The 21,737-nt window shown below is 37.9% G+C and overlaps 1 pseudogene; it reads right to left on the bottom strand.

Annotated features, from left to right (window-relative positions):
- Positions 1 to 17,631: 17,631 nt before the first annotated feature.
- Positions 17,632 to 21,363, bottom strand: LOC115957855 (annotated as a pseudogene).
- Positions 21,364 to 21,737: the final 374 nt, after the last annotated feature.

Here is a 21,737-nt window from a genome sequence, read left to right as displayed (position 1 = left end):
GAACCCAAGTACCGCCTGGCTCCTCGGACCACAAGCTTGGGGGAAATTAACAGTTCTATCAGTTTCGCCAAGTGTTAAACAGAACCCAAGTACTGCCTGGCTCCTCGGACCACAGGCTTGGGGGAAATTAACAGTTCTATCAGTTTCGCCAAATGTTAAACAGAACCCAAGTACTGCCTGGCTCCTCGGACCACAGGCTTGGGGGAAATTAACAGTTCTATCAGTTTCGCCAAGTGTTAAACAGAACCCAAGTATTGCCTGGCTCCTCGAACCACAGGCTTGGGGGAAATTAACCTTGAAGCCATTTTCGCTAAGTGTTAAACAGAACCCAAGTACTGCCTGGCTCCTCGGACCGCAGGCTTGGGGGAAATTAACAACTCTATCATTTCTCGCTAAGTATTAGATAGAATTCAAGTCCTGCCTGGTCCCTCAGATCACAGGCTTTGAGGAAGTTAACCTGGGAGCAGTTTTACTTAGTCATTGACTATCATTTTCTACTCATTGATTATCATTTTTTACACATTCACTCTTTCATGCTTGGTTCTCAATAGTTAGTGGCAGAGTAGATATTCATTTATAATGAAAGCAGAAAGATATCAGTGCAACAAAATCTAAAGGAAAATGACATCATTCATTGAAATCCAAAAGTGTTCTTCCACATACATTAACAGTACAAAATGTAAGGATTAAAGAAAACAGCTATAGATAAAGTCCTACACTACTTTCCTAAATCCTAACCCTGAGAAGGCTCAGGTTGAACATCTTCGCGGCCGGCTGTGTCCCCTCAGCCTCGGGCACATGGGAGTCCGAAGTTAGGTCCTTCGAAGGAAGAGGTTCCTCAGGAGCAGCCGAATCCGGAATCTCTCGAATGTCTTCCGGGAAAAAGATATTCTCAACTTTCCGGAGATCGGAGTTCGCTGGAACTGTCACCCGATCCAAGGCTACACCCCAAGATATAGTGATGTAATCCCTACATACGGCGGCCACCTCTTCAGTCAGCCTAATCTCGGTGTCCCTAACACCACAATCATATGAGGCCGACATCGCTTTCTCAGCCGCCTCCCTGGCTACGCGAGCCGCCTCTTGGACCTTTGCAAGCTCGGCCCTAAGATCTGAGACCGCCTGCTTCTCTGTCGCGAGGTTTACCTCGGACTGTTGGAGCTGTAGGCGCAGATCCTCAGCCTGCTTGGTGATGTTCTTATGTCCAGCCTCGGCGCTCGTACGAGCCCTCTGCGCCTCCTTCACCTCGCTGCTCAGGAGATCCTTTTCCTGCCTAAGGTTGCTGGCAGCTGTCTCAGCAGCTTGACGGGACTTAGCCTCATTATGCAGGTCCTCGCGAGCCTTCTTGGCCCATTCCTTGGCAACGAAAATTTTTTGAGTGACCTACGCAAAAAATAGAGACCAAATTAAAAGAGAATGACGAACAAACAGATACGGAATAAGAAAGCTAGATAAGAGAAGTTTTCCTTACCATAGCCATGTCCTTCTTCAGCGACATGAAAAGGTCTGGTTGCTGAGTAGCCCGAAGACCCTCCATATCTCGAGGCAAAAGGAGGGGCTGTTGCAGGGCCTTGGCTAGGAATGACGCCTGTCCTCACTGGGCTTCCCAAAGAGTTGCGTCCCAAGAGATCGGAGCGCCATCCAACTCCAACCGTGGCGACCAGGTCCACTGTTCCCTCCGAATAGCAGCCTCGTCTCGGCTGTCAACGGACCTGGTCCTCTTCTCCTTGGGCTCTTTAGTCTCTTTGCCCTTCTTCTAGTGGTTGGCCTTTTCACGGACAACCTCGCCCTCCTCCAACTCTTTCACAGGCCTTTTTCGCCTCAAATTGGGCATGGGCTGTAGTGCTGCATCCGAGGTGGAAGGAAGAGGAGGACGAGCCTTGGAAGTAGGCTACTCCTTTGGGGCATCCTTGGAAGATTGCCCTTTATTCTTGTTGGAAAGGAGGCCCTTGAGACCAGACCTGGGTTTCAGATCCATGCCTTCTTCCTCGATATCTTGGCTGGTATCGACTTGTGCAATTACCAAACCAAGATTGGGAGCTGTCGAGGCTCGGTCTAGGTCTGAATCGGAGTCTGAAAGCTCTACTGGCCTGGTCGATACCTTTCCCTCCTCGGCGAAGTGGAACTGGTCTATCTGATCCTCCAACGACGATTGCGAGGAACCAGCTTCTTCCACGGGGACAACTGCTGCGGGAAGAACGCGCCGAGTAGGTAGCTGGACGGAAGGTAAGTCTCTCGAAGCGAGAAATCCCGGTATGGAGACGTTAATGCGTGCTAGCCTTGGACTACCGGCCCTGATGGCTTGACCAATGTCTACTACGGATTGTGAGAGAGGCACGTAGTCCAAAATCAGAGGAGCGGACCGCAGTTGCCCGTCCGCGCTCACGTAAATCTCGGACCTTAGAAGAAAATTGAGTGTTAGAACGTTAACCAAGCTTAGCCGAGGAGACGTTCGCTCCTTGTCTGCGAAGCCCAAAGAAAGGGTTACGTTAGTCCGAGGAGGCAAATAAACAAAACCAGAACTGAAAAAGGAAAAGAAAGCTCAAAACTAAGGTCCCCTCCAGGGGATCTAATTCTACGATGTCCCACCTGGTTTTCTTGCCCTGACCGGGCAGTGAATACCGTCGTGCCATGGTCCGGAGACGATCAAAAGGTCGTCCTTCAAGCCTTTGTTGGACTTGGGAAGGCAGGATATCAACCTCACCTTGTCGGACCTGGACTTTAGGTAATATGAGTCACCGAGGCTATGGCATTCATATAAATGAACCACGTCGTGCCACGAAAGGCCGAGGTTCATCTGATCATTCAAGGCATCTATGCACCTCAGGATGCGGAACATGTTCGCGGCGCACTGGTGGGGGGCTAGCCTATGACCGCACAAATAATCCCTAGTTATCCTCCCCATTGGGATCGTCATTCCTCCTTCCACGAAGGCTATCATTGGAATGGTGACCTGCCCCGTCTTTCTCTTGATCAAAATTTCCTCCAAATGGCAATATTCTAGACCTACTTCCAACGGAATACGGTACCTCGCCCTGAAGCCTTCCATACCGGCCGGAGAGTCTACCATTTTCTCAAGCTTACCCATCCCCCTAATCCTAGGCAACGCGACGATGATTTACTTAAGGAATAACGCCGGGAAAGGAAACGGAAAAGAAATGTGCACTTATGGGTGAGGAACTTGCCGGAAATCTTCAAGGGTACGACTGCGAAGGCTTGAACACTTTGAAAGGGAAGGTACTGGAGTGCTCTGAGTGCTTGTCCGAAAAATGGGGAGGAAATGCCTTTTAAAAATCTTATGTATCTGGGAGAAGTTAGACAGACATACTCCCGCCTAGAGAAATGGAAATGATATCAGCCGTTGATCTGGCACCCAACTGTCGGATCGAGAAGATATAAAACCGCTAAAAGCAATAATTAGCACCTCATGGGTCATTAAACACCTTCAGCATTAATGAGGCACATGGGAAGCATATCTCCGCACGGGTGAAGCAGGAATCCACAATAAATGATCCTATGAATGTCAAAATCCCGCCTTTCCTCCTCGGACAAGAGAGAAAGAGCCGGAATTTTGAGGGACCATTGTAGGGGTAAAATTCCCAAGTCAACAATGGGCCTTGGGTCCCGCACGGAGTCCAGCCATGACCAAAAGGGAAAAGGGGGACCAAAAGACTTCCAGCCTAACCCTGTTGAGCCCAACTTATTTAAAAAAACGTCCGAGGAGGAATGTCTCCTCAGACACACCAAATACGGGCCCAATGTGCGCCCCATCCACAGTGAAGAATCATCCCAAACAAATATGGGTAGTAGGATGAGCCTCACAAAGCAGGAAGAAGGAAGAAAATGTAAGATGTCCAGGGGGAAACCACAACTGCTGCATTAAATGCAAGGAAGCTACTTTTCCAGCCGCATTAATGTGGAGAAGACAGGCGAACAGTGTTACATTGGCCAATGCAACTCACAGAAAGATAAGGTGGATGTCCGATGGGACAGGCACTCAAGTGAAGGTCTAGATGGTTAACAAGTGTAAGGCTCTTATCAATTTAAGGAAGCTATATAAGAGAAGGAAATCCCCATGAAGAAAAGATCGGAAATTTGAAAACAAAAAGGATATAGAAAGGGAGAGGAAGGCAATAGTCTTTGATCAGAGCCAGAGGTGCACCCATACGTCTCCTCGGACTGAGTATCCTGTGGACATTAAGGAGATATTCTTACGTTCAAACTGCTGCATGGCATACAATTAACTAACGTTCACTTCGTCCAGCCCTAGTTCTGTAACCCGCTCTCTACAAATTCATTGTCTAGGGTTCTTTGGGCCAGAATCACTTACTTGTTGGGCCTGGGCCCCAAAGACCGACCCTACAGTGGTCATTCTGGCACGTTTATAATGGAATGTGCCACCGTTTCTTTTTCTTTATATTGTTCTTTTCGCAATCTGATAATTTAGACCCGTTTTTGTCCTTCACGTAAAGAAGATTTTAAAAAGGAAAAAAAAAAAAAAATTGGAAACTTAACTAGTCTCAGCCATTACTGTTTCCAACTCTTTTTATCCTTACCATACAGCACGTAAACCTGCTTCACATGGATATGCACCAAAACATATATAATGCCAATATGCCACTTAAATAGGTGCATTCTTAATTTATCAACAATAATGTGAAGTGGCATAGGCAGTCTGGTATCGAAGAAATGGTGCACTAGAAAGGACGAATTGTCTCGGTCAATTGACTCTTGTTATGGGTAGTTTTGTGAAATCAATGATTATGAGATTATTTTTCAATTTCTTTTGTTATATTGTTTAGAAGAAAATATTATATGGTGAAAAGCAATAAATAAGGAGAGAGAAAGAGAGAGAGAATGCTAGTATTAATTCGGTAATAAGGTGAAAAACAATAGCATTTAATGATTTTTTTTAACCGTTAGATTTCTTAGAAGGGTGTTGTTAACGGGTGCTGTACAGCATCCGTTAATGTGATAAAATTTAAAATAAACTATTCACATTTTTTTTAGGGATTGGGAAAAAACTGAATATACATTAAATGTATTTCAGTTTAGATGGAAAAAGTTAAATCATTTTGCAAAATCACAGCTGAAAAGTAAAACTTTGCCAATTTCCTATGCAGGTGGGATTTGTGATAGATCATAAATGAACCACAGCTAGTTCATTAACAGGTGCTAGCCGGCACCTATTAACAAAGTCTTTATTTAGAAATCTATGGTGTAAAAAAGGTGTAAGTTTATAAGAGTTACATCAGGTGTAACTTTATATTTCGATAATCTGATAGTCAGTAGTAAGGGTACTAATTTGAACCCTGAATATCTTCGTTGAAAACATTAGGAAGTACTAATACATTAAGCTACAATGCTCTTGGCCAATAACTTTGAAACTTCAGACTACATGTTCTATACCTTCACCTTTTAGTATCATAATTTGGGGAAATTCCCCATGGCCAATAGATTTTGCCCTCAATGGCCCTAAATATGACATAAATCGCTTCAAAAGAGGCATTCTTCCTTCACATTGTCTTAGCATTATGATGCTAAAGAAAGGAAATTGAAACTTGTTAACAACATTATTGTTTGATCAGCCTGACCCTTATTTTTTACTAGAAGAAAAAATTATCAGATGTTTATTCCTCCTACCTGGCAACTTTGAACAAATCCTCATCCCAGCCAATTGATCAAGTCAAATGGACACATGAGATGAGCTAGATTAAAGTAAATTTTTGTTTGCATTTAAACCTCATATGGCTCTTTGGTTGCTATTGTATTCTAAAATTTGTAGGCATGGACTAAACAGTTTGTGTTAGTTTTGACTTTTTTTCTTTTTTTTTGCTTAATAGTACCATATACAACTTTCTTGGTACAGAGAGTCTTATAGCTTAGTAGTATAATCTACTTTCTAGGTACAACTTTCTTGGATGCACCAATTTCATGATCTGAGAGCCAAATTTCCAAAAAAAATAAATAAATAAATAAAAAATAAAAAATCCTTACTGTCCAAACTTTGAAAATTTTTGAATGGGTTAATCAATTGTCAAAACAAGCTCAAAAATTCACTAGACCACCGAAAACCATCTTATTACACTCAAATACATTTTCTCAAACCCAATTACCAAGTTGATATTGGATAATCAAAGTTTGACCAAAATTTAACCAAAAAACTGGTCGTCCCATTGAGACAAATTTGACCTTATATGAAAAATTATTGAATTTCCTTTGAAATGGCAAATTACGGACCCAAATTGAATTTTAAAATAAAAATTTTTAAAAAAAGTAATATATCACAAACCTAAGCAAAGGGTTTCAGAAGATGTCATTAAAAAAGTCTAGTGACAAACTTTAATTTGGCATGTTCGGAGCACAGAAATTCCCCAATAGAGAGGAGAAATCACAAAATGCTAAAGTGGGATTTTAAAGCAAAAATTTTGAATTTTGTACCATTTTCCTTAGCTCAAAACTTGTCAAATCCAAAAAATCAAAAGCTACAAAATTTGTATCTTTAGAAAGTTTGCATCTTAAGCTTTCCAATGACATTTTTTTTTTTTTTTAATGAAATTGATGTTCTGAAGACCGAGAACAAAGTATGCAAAAGTGCAATGAATTGGACAAAACCATTTTTGGGTTCAAAACTTGCTTGAGGGGCCAACTTTGCACACAAGGTTGCCACAAGCCATACATTGTTTATCCAAAAAGTTGGCCCTTTCACAAACTGAGGGAATTATTTACATCCTGGAACAAACGTCTCCTTAAGATCATCTCCGAATTGTTAAATATTACTTGTACATGAATTGACGAAAAATAAATTCTATAAAATTTCTATTTGAAACACTATTCTTTCCAGTTGAATAACTCTCCAACTACAACACCAAAATGTGTAAAGTTGGTATCTTTAAAAAGTTGAATACATAATCTTTCCAATAATACCCAAATTTGCAAAATGGAGTTATGAAAGGCCTCCAACCAAGTGTGCAAATTTGAGACCTCAAAACAAGAAGTTTGAACCAAAATTTGAGTTAAGACTTAAGGGGAAGCTAAAATAAAGCTGGCATAGCACCTTGCGCCTAGCTCAAGGTGAGGTTAAGCCAGTCTCTTACATCCTACATTTTATGCCCTTCGCCTTCTCGATTGAATTCTCCCCTAAAAAACCCTAAAAATTGCATGATTTCTCTCCCTCTCTCTAGGAAAGTCGTAGAAAAATAAACCTTCATAGCATCTTAATTTTTCTCAAGTATTCTTTATTCTCTTTTGCTTGCTTGCTTGATGCTCTATTAGTTTTAATAAGAAGTATGTTTGTTTGATTGTCATGTTTAATATTATGATTATGTAATTAACATGTTTATTAGAGTTATGACTCAATATCATTTTATGATTAACATCTTTATATATAACTTGGTTTAAATTATCAAAAATATGCATGCTTAGATATGGTTTTCACGTGAGACTTCATGCTCACTCACCTTAGCCATTTTTCATTCTTTGAAATAAAAGAATGAACTAGCGTGACCAAGCTTGTCATTCTTGCACAATTAATAGAATCTTCAACCTTTAGCCTTCATCACCACTTTTCACATTAGAATATAAAAACCAACAATTACAAGAAAAGTTGTCATGGAATTAGCCAAAACCTAGAAATTCTACAAGATCTATTTAGGTGGATATTAGAGAAATATTAGTCCAAATTTAATGTGTCCCTACTGCTTGTTCAGCACATCATAACTTTTACGATATCTAGGGTTTGCCTAGGTTTGATCTGTTTGTATATAGCCTCAATGGGCTTACTATAATACAACAAGTTCAAAAAATAAAAACTCAGCCCTTAAGACACTATGTATTACTATAAAGTTGAAATTATTCAACAATGTGTTGGCTTTATTCTGTACCAAATTTACTTGTAATTCAGCATTTAGAAACTCTCTATTTAGGTGGGAATGATATAAGGGTTGTGTGTGAGAGAATATTAATATTTGATCAAGAGTGTGCAACAAGAAGGTAATTGGTGACTGGAATTCACGACTGACTCGCGAGTGATGACTAGCCAAAATGAAGCACACGTGTGAAGCATGCAGGAAGATGAAGAGTCAGGATGGCTGTATTATTACAGGACAAAAAGTACAATTTGGCCTAGTCTGGTAACTGGCGACTGGAACTGGCAACTCATTCCAGTCACAAAGTGACTCACCAGTGCACCTTATTTTGTTGAAAATGACTTTTCACATTCCATCTCATACCATACTATAAATACCCTTATACCCATGAAATGTAGAGTAAAGAGAGAGCTTCCAAAGAGAATTTTGAGAGAGAAACCCTAGAGAAAAACAAGATTGATTCATCCACAATCTTATACACTTAATTCTCCAAATTCCTTTACTCACACCTTCTCCATTGTCATACCCATGAGAGGATCATAAACCAAATCCTTATCTCACCAAATTCAGAGTAGTGAGAAGGTTCTTGGCGTTTGGGAAGCAATTCAAGAGAGAACCAATTCATATTGATTAATGCAATAGGCTAATTGCGGGATCTAGAAAGTTAGAGAAGACACGGTTTGGTATAACCTTATTGAAACAAGAAACTTGGAAGGCTTAGGTGCACTGAGTAGATTAAGCTTGGAGGGTCTATTGCTATTCATGTATCCTAACAGATTTTCTAGTAAATCATTTACCTCTTGGAGGGCGGCAAAGAAGTTTTTCATCAAGTTTTTTAGTTTCCTCTTCGATAACACATGTCGGTGTTATCTTGTATTTGCATCTCTCTTTCCCTTACTCTTAGTTTTTAATTTCTATTGATTGTGATTAATTAATGGTTTAGAGTAGTTTGTTAAATTGGGTATTGCTTATATTTCATATTCTACATATATATTGTTTGAATATAAGTTTGAATTGGAAAATTTGTTTTTGGGGGTGAAAACATTCACAAGTGTTTTATACACTAAGTGCGTTTTCAATGACCTTAGTTATTTGAAATGATTCATTTCATGATTTAAATTAAATATTACAAATTTGAAGATGTATTAGTATCACATCTGTACGTTTTTAGATCCCTTAAAACACAAGTTGATTAACTTTGTTATTTAGCTAAGTGATTTCTTAGGTAAATTATTCAAATATAGGTTAACACAAGTAAATCATATCAAGTAAACAATGCAGAAAATAAAAAAACAATGATATGATAACCCAGGAAAACCAAACCAGTAAAAAACCTATGGAGGATTTAACCTAACTATCATTAAGTTAAAATAGATCCACTATGAAAGAATTGAAGTTAAAACGGTATTCATAACATTGGTTTTTACAATAGCGACTTAGACTACTAACATTTTAAAACTACCTCAAGTAAAAAACTTACTACCACGACCATGTGACAACTTCGAGTTCACGGACTACTTCTTTCCTTGATCCATAGCAACAACAAATACTCCAACTTGTGTTTTCTTTAAGTTCTTGTGACAGTTTTTAGACCCCTTAAACAATTGATTAAACCTAGGTAATTAGCCAAGTTGTTACTTAGTCCAATTAAACAAGTCTAGGTTATCACAATAATAAAGATCAAATCATGCAAAGCAGTGGAAAATAAATAACACACGATATGATCACCCAGGAAACCAAACCGGTAAAAACCTGGGGAGGATTTGACCTAGCTATCCTCAAGGTAAACTTGAATCCACTATCTTGAAAGAATCGAAGTTCATACAAAAGGATTTACAGCACCCCCGCTTGACTTCCTAATGCTACCAACCAGTAGAACTTACTGACACGACCACGTGCAAACTCCGAATCCACAGACTCCTTCTTTCTTGGATTCCCACCAGCTACAAGCACCCCCGCTTGTGTATTCTTTAAGTTTTAATGGCAGCAACTGAATTGATCATCAAGGTGTAGAAAATATCTCCTCCTTGAAAACCCTAAGTTTGTGTAAAGGAAAGCTCCTCTAGATCTCACAAAAGATTTACACAAACCGCAATATGAGCAACACTAAAACGTGGCTAGGGTTTGCCTTTTATACATAGGACAAATAAGAAACCCTAAAAACGTTTTAAAACAACTAGAGCTGAGTTGGAAAATTCTGCAGAAAAGCGATCTGCCCGAGCTTCGATCGGTCGAGCCTAAGCTTCGATCGATCGAGCCAGGCCGAAAGCCACAGTGCTTCCTACTTTAAACTCGATTCCAACTTTACATTGATATACAACTTTGAGCTAGCTTTAAACACTTCTAAACACATTTTTTTGATCATGGTTTGCCAACAATACAAATTAGAGTTCTAAATACATAAAATCCTAAACTTTAGAACCTAACAAACTCCCCCTTTGGCAATCCGTGACAAAACACAACTTAGAAGCTCAAAGTTTACAAAATGAAAAGCCCTTTACAAAATAATGCTCATAAACCAAATTCAATCCTAACTACTATCCATCAGTTGCAAGTGTAGACAGCAGCTCAATTGAATCAACCTGTATATTTCCTGAAATACTAAACAAAATGCATAACCGCATGTGTGGAAATAATACAAGTAAACAAAATAACTTCTTGATTTCAAACAACACACAAATAAAGACATATATCAATGAATAACTCATAAATATAAATCAATAAGCAGTTTGAAACAAGAAACAAATAAAGTACCAACAAAAACATAAAACTCCCCCTAACATGAATATCCCATCAAAAATAAGGTAAGAGCTAAAAATGTTAAGTACACAGTGAAGCACCTAGATACAATCTAAAACTCCACAAGCTCCAACCAAAAACAAATAATCTCCCCCTAAAAACAAAAACCTACAAGTACTCCCCCTTTTTGTGACGGAATGCCAAAGGGCAAACAAGATATCCATCATCAAAAGGGAGGTGGTCTAAACTGCGCTAACTCCGCACGCAAGGCACGGATCTCATCAAGTACGTCCACCAAAATCTGTCCTTGAGCTGCCTGAACGGTCAAGACATGATCCAACGTGCGACGAATGTCTGAATCATCCGAAGCAGTCGGTGGAGGAATAACAGCATCAGCAGCAGCAGCAGCACCTGAAGTCTCAGCAGCAGCTATACCTGTAGAAGAGGGAGGAGGGGGAACACTACTAGATGACGCACCTCTAGGACGAGGAGGAGCAACTCTCAACTGAGCAGCCCTCTGACGAAGAAAGGTGGCACCTATGGGAGCTATCACATGAACAGGCTCACCCGACGAAAAACCATCTAGACCTAAGTAGAGCAGAATCCTATGAATGAAAATACGATGAATAAGCGCATGCCCTACGGCAGAACTCCTATGAACCTCGTTCAAAGAACGAAGGAACAAGTGAGGAAAACTGATAGACGCTCCAGAAGCAAAGGCGTACAAAAACACACATCGCTCTAAAGGGATGGTGTGGAAGTGAGAGATAGGTCACAAGGAATGACACGCAATCTTAAAGAAGAGATAGGCAGTCTCAGTAAGCTCAGCAGACGTGATCTGAGGATCAGAACCCCACTGGATAGATGACCCGGTGATGTAAGACATGATAACATCTAAAGAGGGTGACTCATCATAAGGATAGTCAGCATCCCGAACAACCGGCACCTCAAGAGCCTCAGCCACTACCCGAGGGGTAATGGTGAACTCTACACCTCGTATCCAACTCCTAACAAGGGTGTTGGAATCATAGATGTGGCAAGAGAGGTTCGAGTAGAACTCTCTAATCAGGGCGGTCGGGGGCGGATGATCTATCTCTACGAGAGGCAACCAACCCCTAGACTCAAAATTGGCCCTAATGGCCGGATCAAGCGCATCTAACACAACAGCTCACTTAGACCAAATCTTACGCCTACAGTTCAAGGTACCATAGGCTTCTCTGCACCTATCATTCAAGTGGAAGTGGTCCTATGAGCTCTAGTTTTCCTAGGCATGGTGCTAAGATAAGGATCAAAACACAGAGCGAAAGAACAAAAATCACAAAACCAAAACCAAGGGCAGACTGCAAGTTAGCACAGAAACAAAAATAGAATCAAAATCTATATGATGCATGAACAAGTTTAAATGTCATGATGCATGTGTTAATGCAGTGAATTAAGTCAAAAAGGTTCAAATTACAAAATTGGCTTGCACATTAAGGTTTTTAACACAAAAACCCCAAAATATAGAAACCACTTGATCAATTTTAAAAAAATTGACGAATTGATCATATCACATGATATAATAACAAAAATAATGACCAAATACATCAATTGGAGAAGCCAATTTCATCAATTTAAGCCAATTTGACAAAATCCCCAATTTGGATCAAATTCAAAACCCTAGATTTTTCAATTTTTCAAAAACCACAAAATTGATCAAATTAAACCATGGGGAACATCAATATAACATCATGGCACAAAAACCCATTGATCAGTTACACAAGAATTGGCTTGAATCATCAAAAACCCCAAAAATTTGAAGATGCCGAAAATACCCATGATAATGCATGAAAAATGCATGAAAACAAGAAATAAACTTGAAAAAGAAGGGCAAAAGGGTCTTACCGGCTTCTAAGGACAAAAACCTTGCAAAAATCTTGAAGAAAAACGACAAAAATTGACTGGTGGAGCCAAGAGCCAACGCGGAGAGAGAGAAAAGCAAGAAAAAGTTTGAATAGTGACTTTGAAATAGTCCAATTCTACTTTTTAAAAAACCTGATATACGAGTTTCGATCGGTCGAAAATCAGCCTCGACTGGTCGAAACAGACAGAGACTCCCTCTCTCAAATTTAAAAAAAAATTTAAAAAAATTTCGATCGGTCGAAAAACAGAATGGACCGATCGAATCAGGCAGAGGCTCACCATATTTTTCAGGAAAAACACAATTTTTGAAAAACAAGTTGATTTAACTCAAAGCATTAAAATTTAAGAACAAAAATGCATGAGTATGAGATGATATGATTTTCCAAGCAAGAATTTTAAGCCCAATATTCCCAAAAACAAAATTTTGCATTCTCCACAAATTTTCAAGCAACAAATTTAGTTTGCACATAATTCAAAGTGATTGCAAAAACTTGGTTGGTCAGACCATAAACACACACAATAACATGTACAATATTTAGCAAAGAGTAACTCGTGTAGTGTGTGCGACTAGCAAAGACTTGAGATACATGTGAGGTGATATGTGAATAGCAATCAATCACAAAGTCTACAAAATTCATTACAAAGAATTTAAAAGAGACTATCACCTAAAGAGTTACATCATATAACTCCCACATCTCCTAGATCATAAGCTTGCAATCATGTAAGTTTCTTATATTTATGCCTCATAATATACATTCCAATTTTAAGTTTATGTGAGTTTGACATCAAGTCTAATAGTACACACAAATTAGATTTTAAGAATTAAGCACTTTTACCGAGGTTTCACCTTATGTTCTTTTTGTGCATGTGCTACACTTTCTCGAGCACAAAATCTTATGATATGCACTAAGGTGTTCATGATTGGCTAGTGAACAGTGGTGAGATGGTTATTTATGCCTTTCTCTAAAAGTTCAAGTCTAACATTTAAAAACAAGTGACTTCAAGATTAAGACATAGTAATCAAAAACCATACACATCTTTCCCACACAACATGCACTACAAATTTTCAACTAGTAAAGTGCAATAAATAAGCTCATCAAAGCTAAACAAGGTACAAAAAACATGTTATGTGAAAATAAATTGACCAACCTTGTTCTCAAAAACCAGGAAGAATAGTGCAAAAACAAAATGTGCTTCCTTTATTATTTTTTTTTTTTATTTTAATAACAAAAAAACACCTAGAATGAAATGCATGAATGTTATGCCATGCAAATCCTAGAGACAAAAAAAAAAAAAAAAAAAAAAAAAACCAAAGAACAATGGTCACAAAGGATAGAGCAATGAAGCACAAGGACCATGTCAGAAAGACTCAGTTAGGTCGAGTCTTTTGCATCCAAAACTTTTTAGATGCACCACGAGCATTGGAGTTTTTATTCACTTGAGAATGATTACCAACTCCAGGATTGGAATAAAGGTTTAAAACCTTTACCAAATCACCAATAAGTACCATAGGATCAAGTGCTTGAGGCACAGGTACTTTTGGTTTATTTGCTCTCTTTGCAGCTTGCAGCTTGTAGCAATTTGGACGTATGTGTCCAGTCTTTCCACAAAAGTGACAAACCCATGCAGGTTTATCATGTGTCTTGTCCTTAGATAAGGTAGGCTTCTTAGGCTTAGATTCTTTCAGATCAACCCTAATCTTCCTAGATGATGAACATTCTAAGGGTTTAGCAACCTCACTCACAGAGGGTTTGACAGTCTCACTCACTATCTCACTCACTGAAGGTTCAGAAGAAGAAGATGAAGGAACAAACTTAGTGGAATGAGGAGCAGACACACTGATGCTATCAACATAACCTAAACCAGTTTTGTCAGAAGACGACTTTTGAACACTCAGCATTTGATCAAGTTTAGAACTAGCAGATCTAGCAACAGATAAATCAAGTTCCAAAGATTTAACTTTATCAAGCAAAAGCATGTTTTCAGTTTTCACATTGTTCAAAAGATCATTAGCATCAAACAATTTAACAAGCAAATTTTTCTTTTCAAGCTCAAGAGATTCAATTTTCTTTAGACCAAGTTCAACATTCATAGCATCCTTTGCAGCAACTTTGTAAAGTTTGTTATAGGCCTCTTGAAGATCTGCATCTTCAGAGAGTTCCCCATCAGAAGGGTTCTCTTCAACAGATATGCTCTCATCAACTATAGCAGTAGCAGTGAAAGCAATGAAGTTTCCATCCTCATCACAATCGGACTCATGATCATAAACTTCACCATCACTAAGGGTTACAGCCATAGCCTTACCCATAGACTTCAAATAGGTTGGACATTCAGATTTCATGTGTCCATACCCTTGACATCCAAAACATTGAGAGCCCAAAGAATTATTGGAAGATTGACCTACTCTTTCTCTAGGTTTGTCATTATTATTAACCTTAGTGGGATCATGCTTCCTAAAATTTCTAGGTTCAGCAGTGTTTGTGCCTCTTGCCTTTCTATTGTTATTCTTGAGAAAGTTTCTAAAATTCTTGGCAAGATAGGCAATCTCTGTAGTAGAGAGCTCATCATCAAATCCACCACTATCAACATCATCAACTGACTTAAGAGCCATTAATTTGGATTTGGTAGTTTTGGGTAGATCCAACTCATAGGATTGAGGAGATCCTACAAGCTCATCAACAGGGATGGAGTCCACATCCTTACTTTCAGTAATGGCAGTCACCTTGGGTCTAAAGTCCTCAGTCAAAGATCTAAGAATCTTCCTAACAATTTTAGGTTGATCATAAATTTCACCCAAGTTATAAGCAGAATTAACAATATCATTCAGTTTAGCATAGAATTCATCAAAAGATTCATCATCAGACATCCTAATGCTTTCAAATTTAGAAGTCAATTGCTGCAATTTATTTATTTTGAAAGCCTTTGTGCCTTCATGCACAGTCTGGAGGATATTCCAAGCAGTATGAGCGATCTCAACATTCGAGATTCTCTTAAATTCCTCCATAGAAACAGCGTTAAAAATCGCATTCATAGCCTTGCTATTAAATGAAGCTGCTTCTTTCTGAAAAGTTTGCCACTCACTAACAGGAGTAGTGGGCTTCTCCCATCCGTATTCAACGGAGTTCCACACCCTCTCATCAATGAATTTCAAGAAAGCTTTCATCCTTACTTTCCAGTAAGCATAATTATTCCCATCAAAGTGAGGAGGAATAACTAGAGAGTGTCCGTGTTCCATGACAACAGGGGTCAAGGATCAGCTCAGTGATCAAAGGATCAACAACAAAAGAGCTACCCGCTCTGATACCACTTGACGGTTTTTAGACCCCTTAAACAATTTATTAAACCTAGGTAATTAGCCAAGTTGTTACTTAGTCCAATTAAACAAGTCTAGGTTATCACAATAATAAAGATCAAATCATGCAAAGCAGCAGAAAATAAATAACACACGATATGATCACCCAGGAAACCAAACCGGTAAAAACCTGAGGAGGATTTGACCTAGCTATTCTCAAGGTAAACTTGAATCCACTATCTTGAAAGAATCGAAATTCATACAAAATGACTTACAAGCACCCCCACTTGACTTTCTAATGCTACCAACCAGTAGAACTTACTGACACGACCACGTGTAAACTCCGAATCTACGGACTCCTTTTTTCTTGGATTCCCACCAGCTACAAGCACCCCCGCTTGTGTATTCTTTAAACTTTAATGGCAGCAACTGAATTGATCATCAAGGTGTAGAAAATATCTCCTCCTTGAAAACCCTAAGTTTGTGTAAACGAAAGCTCCTCTAGATCTCACAAGAGATTTATACAAACCGCAATATGAGCAACACTAAAACGTGGTTAGGGTTTGCCTTTTATACTTAGAACAAATAAGAAACCCTAAAAACGTTTTAAAACAACTAGGGCTGAGTTGGAAAATTCTGCAAAAAAGCGATCTGCCCGAGCTTCGATCGGTCGAGCCTAAGCTTCGATTGATTGAGCCAGGTCGAAAGCCACAGTGCTTCCTGCTTTAAACTCGATTCCAACTTTACATTGACATACAACTTTGAGCTAGCTTTAAACACTTCTAAACACATTGTTTTGATCATGGTTTGCCAACAATACAAATTAGAGTTCTAAATATATAAAATCCTAAACTTTAGAACCTAACATCTTGAAACAACAATTAAAGCGATCACAAAGCTCTCAACATCAATCTTGATCTTGATAACCCTAAGTGTGTATGAAGACAAATACTTCTAAATCTCACAAGAGATCCACACACACAGCATATTAACAATCTCTAAAACGTGGCTAGGGTTTTTCCTTTTATACTTAAGGCAAAACGTAAAACCCTACACATCATATGGGATTGGGTTGAGTTGGAAAACTTTGCAGAAAAACAATTTGTACGAGTTTCGATCGCTCGAGTCTAATTTTTGATCAATCGAGCCTTGCAGAAATTTAATAGTAATTTCCTGCAGTTACTCGATTCTAACTTTACATATACACACACTTTGAGCAGCCTAAATCTAGACTAAACGTTTTGATCATGGTTTGCTAACATATGCATATTGAAGTTCTAATACATTAGTTCCTAATTTCTTAGAACTTAACAACATCATTCAAAATTTTAAATGACATAACGCTTTGGACATTGTCAAATCCTTTTGCAATGGACTTTTGTTATCAAATCAAACCACGTTAATAAATTCCATAACATTCTATGTCTTTCTCTTCTCTTCTCTCACTTTCTCAATCCCATAAAAAAATTCTAAATGTTTTGAAGTCAGAAATTGGAGACATAGCTCCCAACTAGCAATAGCAAAGTATGAAATAAAAAAGAGCAAGAGTATTATTATAATTTCACTAGTACGTAGTACATAAGACCATAGCTAATACGTAGACATTATTTATGTTTTATAGATCATAGGCATGCAAATTCCGCCGCAAAAGAAAAACGCAAACATTTATGAATGTTCTACTTCCTAAAAGAAGAAGCCTTTTTCTTTTTTCTTTTCCTTTTTTGAGGAGAAGCCTTAAGAAACAATGGCTGCCTCTTCGGGCACATAAACAGGAAAGTCATCAATTTCATCCATCCAAGGATTATTCTTCTCATATTTCGGACTTATGGTTCACAGTGCTTGCCACACAACACTATTACACTTGAATCCTGATCCAAACGCAATCTGCCACACCCGATTCCGTTCCTTAATTCTCCCTTTAGCCTCGGAATAAGCTAGTTCATACCATAAGGAACTACTAGAAGTGTTCCCAAACCTATAAAGAGTCATTCTGGAGGGCTCCATATGCCATTCGCTCAACCTAAGGTTCTTCTCTACTTCACTTAACACTGCCCTCCCTCCTGCATGTATACAAAAGTGCTCGAAAGCTAACTTAAAATCTGGAACATATTTTTTTATCTTCATTTTAAACATCTTTCTTCCAACTAAGTTCACAAAAAATAGGATTTGTTCAGATAGAGGTAGGACTAAGGGCCCCAATGTTGTAATGTTGCTTTTAAGGGCTTCACCAGCTACTGTCAATAAATCTTTGGAGATTGAAATGCCATGTCGTTTATCCATGTCTTCCTTTTGAATAACACAATTGTAACATTGATCATCTGCACCTTTGTGGGTACGTACAGTATGAATGAGTTGATATTTTGAATGATGGCGATCAGATGATTGGTTTGATAAGAGGATTGCAGCTGCTCCCATACGAAATAGGCAGTTTGTGATGAGCATTGATCGATTATTGCCACTATACCAGTTGAGAGTCATGCTTTCCATGCTCACTACTAGCGCATAGGAGCTAGGCTGAACCTGTTCCATGGTGGTAATAAAAGGATTGATTTACGCAATTTAAGGAGATAAATGGAGTATAGAGTGATGTTAGAGATGTTAATCCTATACTAGAATTAATATTAATATATGTAAGTTTCTTTAAAAAATCTTCTCCCTTCTCCTTTTTTCTCCATTCTCAATGTGTGTGTATTAAAAATACTTAATATTCTAAAAAATAAAAGTTTTGAAATTTTATTATTTTAACTAAAAGACAACACATCATATGATATTCTCTTACAAAGTTAAATTTTCTAAACAAAACCAACAATACAAGACAGAGGAGGTAAATCATAGAAAATTAGAGCAATTAGTAGTGTACATTTAAGGGCATATGTTTTTTAATTATAATTTATTATTGACATATGAAAAATATATTTACATGTAGAAATAATAGTCAAACACGTGATGTAGTTTGGCTATTTAATTCCAAATTGATGAAGAAAATTGTTTGTTCCAAAATTGATAAAAGACAAAGCCTCATAATAGACTTATGCATTTCTTGTGTGTGTTTATTAATCACAATTAATTAATATTCTTCAAAAATAAATTAATGAATTTCTAAAATATATATTAAATATTGAATATTATACATTATAATATAAAAATATTTTTAGAAAATGTAAACTAATCAATTAAATTTAAATAAATGAAATAAAATATATCACTTTTATATGCCTTAATTAATATTTATAATATATTATAAGAGAAATAATATAATGACAGACTTTTTCTTTGCTATATGGATGACAAAGTATAACATGTTCCAAACTTTTAACCCTAAAAATATAGGATTTTTTTTTTTTTTTTTTTTTGTAATAATACCACATAACTTTTTGATAGTTAAAATTTTTTTCCAGGCTATTATTTTAATATATATGTTTAAATTTAGTTTAAATTTTATCAGAATATCAAGAAAACCTCCTATGTCTATATCATTTAATAAAATCTTAAATCTTATCATATCATATTTTCTTTAAATGGTAGAATTGATAGTTTCATATACTAACAAAATCATAACAAATGCTTTTTAATAACTATTGTAGGGGCGGTTTTTGGGGCCCAGGCCCAACAAGTAAGTGGTTCTGGCCCAAAAGTCCCTAGACAATGAATTTGTAGAGAGCGGGTTATAGAACTAGGGGTGAACGTTAGTTAGTTGTATGCCATGCAACAGTCTGAACGTGAGAATATTCCATTTAAGTTTACAGGATACCGGTCCGAGGAGACGTATAAGTGCACATCTTGCTCTGTTTAAAGACTACAGAATTCTTTAACCTCTCTCTCTTTTTCTCTAAATTCCCCGATCTCCTCTTCATGGGGATTTCCTTCTCTTATATAGCCTCCTTAAATTGATAAGGGTCTTACATTTGTTAACCATCTGGACCTTCACTTGAGTGCCTGTCCCATCGGACATCCACCTTATCTTTCTGTGAGTTGCACTGACCAATGTAACACTGTTCGCCTGTCTTCTCCACATTAATGCGGCTGAAAGCGTAACTTCCTTGCATTTAATGCGGCAGTTGTGGCTTCTCCCTGGACGTCTTACATTTTCCTCTTTCCTGCTATGTGAGGCTCATCCTACTACCCACGTTTGTTTGGGATGGTTCTTCACTGTGGAGGGGGTGCACATTGGGCCCATATTTGTGTGTCTGAGGAGACATTCCTCCTCGGACGTCTTTTAAAATAAACTGGGCTCAACAGGATTAGGCCAGAAGTCTTTTGGTCCCCCTTTTCCCTTTTGGTCATGGTTGGGCTCCGTGCGGGGCCCAAGGCCCGTTGTTGACTTTGGGAATTTTACCCCTACAACTATCATAATTACTAAATTTCAAGAAAAACAAAACAAAAACAATGAAAAATATCAAACTGTATTGAATTTTAATATGTATTGCATATAGTTTCAAACTGTTTCTTTGCTTTAGTGATTGGTATTTCAAGTAGGAAAGACACATGGCGTAACAAAGATCATGTGAAAGGGAGTTGATATCATTGCAAAAAGACAAAGTTCAAAGGCAAGAATAATAATGGTTTAGAGCTTTACTAGGCTTTAAGCAATATGTAAAAAGATTTTATACTCAAACCTTTGCATAACATGCACACAACCTGCAACAACCGCTTGGCCAGGTCTATAGAAATAAGTCCAGCACTGCAGCCCATCCCACCAAGGTTATAGCTCAAAATATTCCCTCTAAGCTTGTAGCGGTTCACAACCATGGCTGATAGGGATGGTGTTGGATTGAAAACACTACAATTTACAATAAGAATCCCAATATCCTTAACATTAACCCTTGTTTTTGCTAACAAATTATCAATTGCTCCAAACATCACCATCTCAGTCTCCTTCCTCGCTTCCTCAATAGTCAAGTTCATTGGAACATCTAACAGTGATTTGGATGCATATGTATTTGGGCCATACCCTGAGTTCTCCAAAATCTTCTTTTGAAACGCTAAACTTTCTTCGGAGAAACTCCTACTAAGCTCAGCTCTTTTCATGAAAGTTTCTTGGCTGCACATTAGACCTGGCTCGGGCTTGTAACATACGAAATTCAACAAGTAAACTTGTTTAGGACGACGCATGAAGTGAAGGGTTGCAAGTAAAACTGTAAGTACAGCGCATAGTGTAAATGACGGGATTTAACTTAAGATAATTGAACAAATGGACGAAATCTTTGACAGAAAGATGTGTGGAAGCTATAGTGAGTGGCACGAGGAAAATATACATGGCGTTGGAGACTAAGTAGTGGTAACCTAGCTTCACATATTTAAGCTTAACTGAATTTGGTTCATTGTCTAGGTTTTCGTTCTTCTCAGACTCCATGATGGAATACACAATCCTCTTTTGGGTATATTGTTGAATAAAAAATCAGGATGACCCTTTTTCTTTTGGTGGGACTAGTGCTAAAATTCGAAACTCTAGACAACGAAAAGCAATGGAGTTATATGCTAGGTTTGACGAGTAAAGCAAATTACTCGAACAAACCAAGCAGGTACTTACTTGGTTGGAGATGCCAGAGCTTGTGAAGGGAAAAAAATAATAATGACAAAAATAATCAAATTTGGATAAGAAGTTTGGAGGAAATTAGAAAGATGGATTTAGTGTAGTGTAGTGTTGAGCGCAGTTGGAGTATATATAATGCTATTAAGAGATTTATAATAATTTATAGAGCAGTTATTACGTCATTGTTGGCGCAATATAATCTAGAAGAGTGGTGTCATCATGTTAATGTGTTCCACAAGTTTACTCTTATTTTGGAGAATACAAATCTTTTGTACCACATCTTGTACTCCATTTTATGTTCCACCAATTACAATTTGTTATGTGTATATTTTTATTTTTTTAAACTTTAGCTATTTTATAAGAAAAGTTAAACAAATATATTACAAGTTGTGATTGGTGGAAC

Source organism: Quercus lobata, chromosome 8, assembly GCF_001633185.2.
Source record: "Quercus lobata isolate SW786 chromosome 8, ValleyOak3.0 Primary Assembly, whole genome shotgun sequence".
In the NCBI taxonomy this organism is placed as follows: Eukaryota; Viridiplantae; Streptophyta; class Magnoliopsida; order Fagales; family Fagaceae; genus Quercus; species Quercus lobata.
Note: the sequence above shows the minus strand (reverse complement) of the source record. Positions and strands in the feature narration are given on the sequence as shown.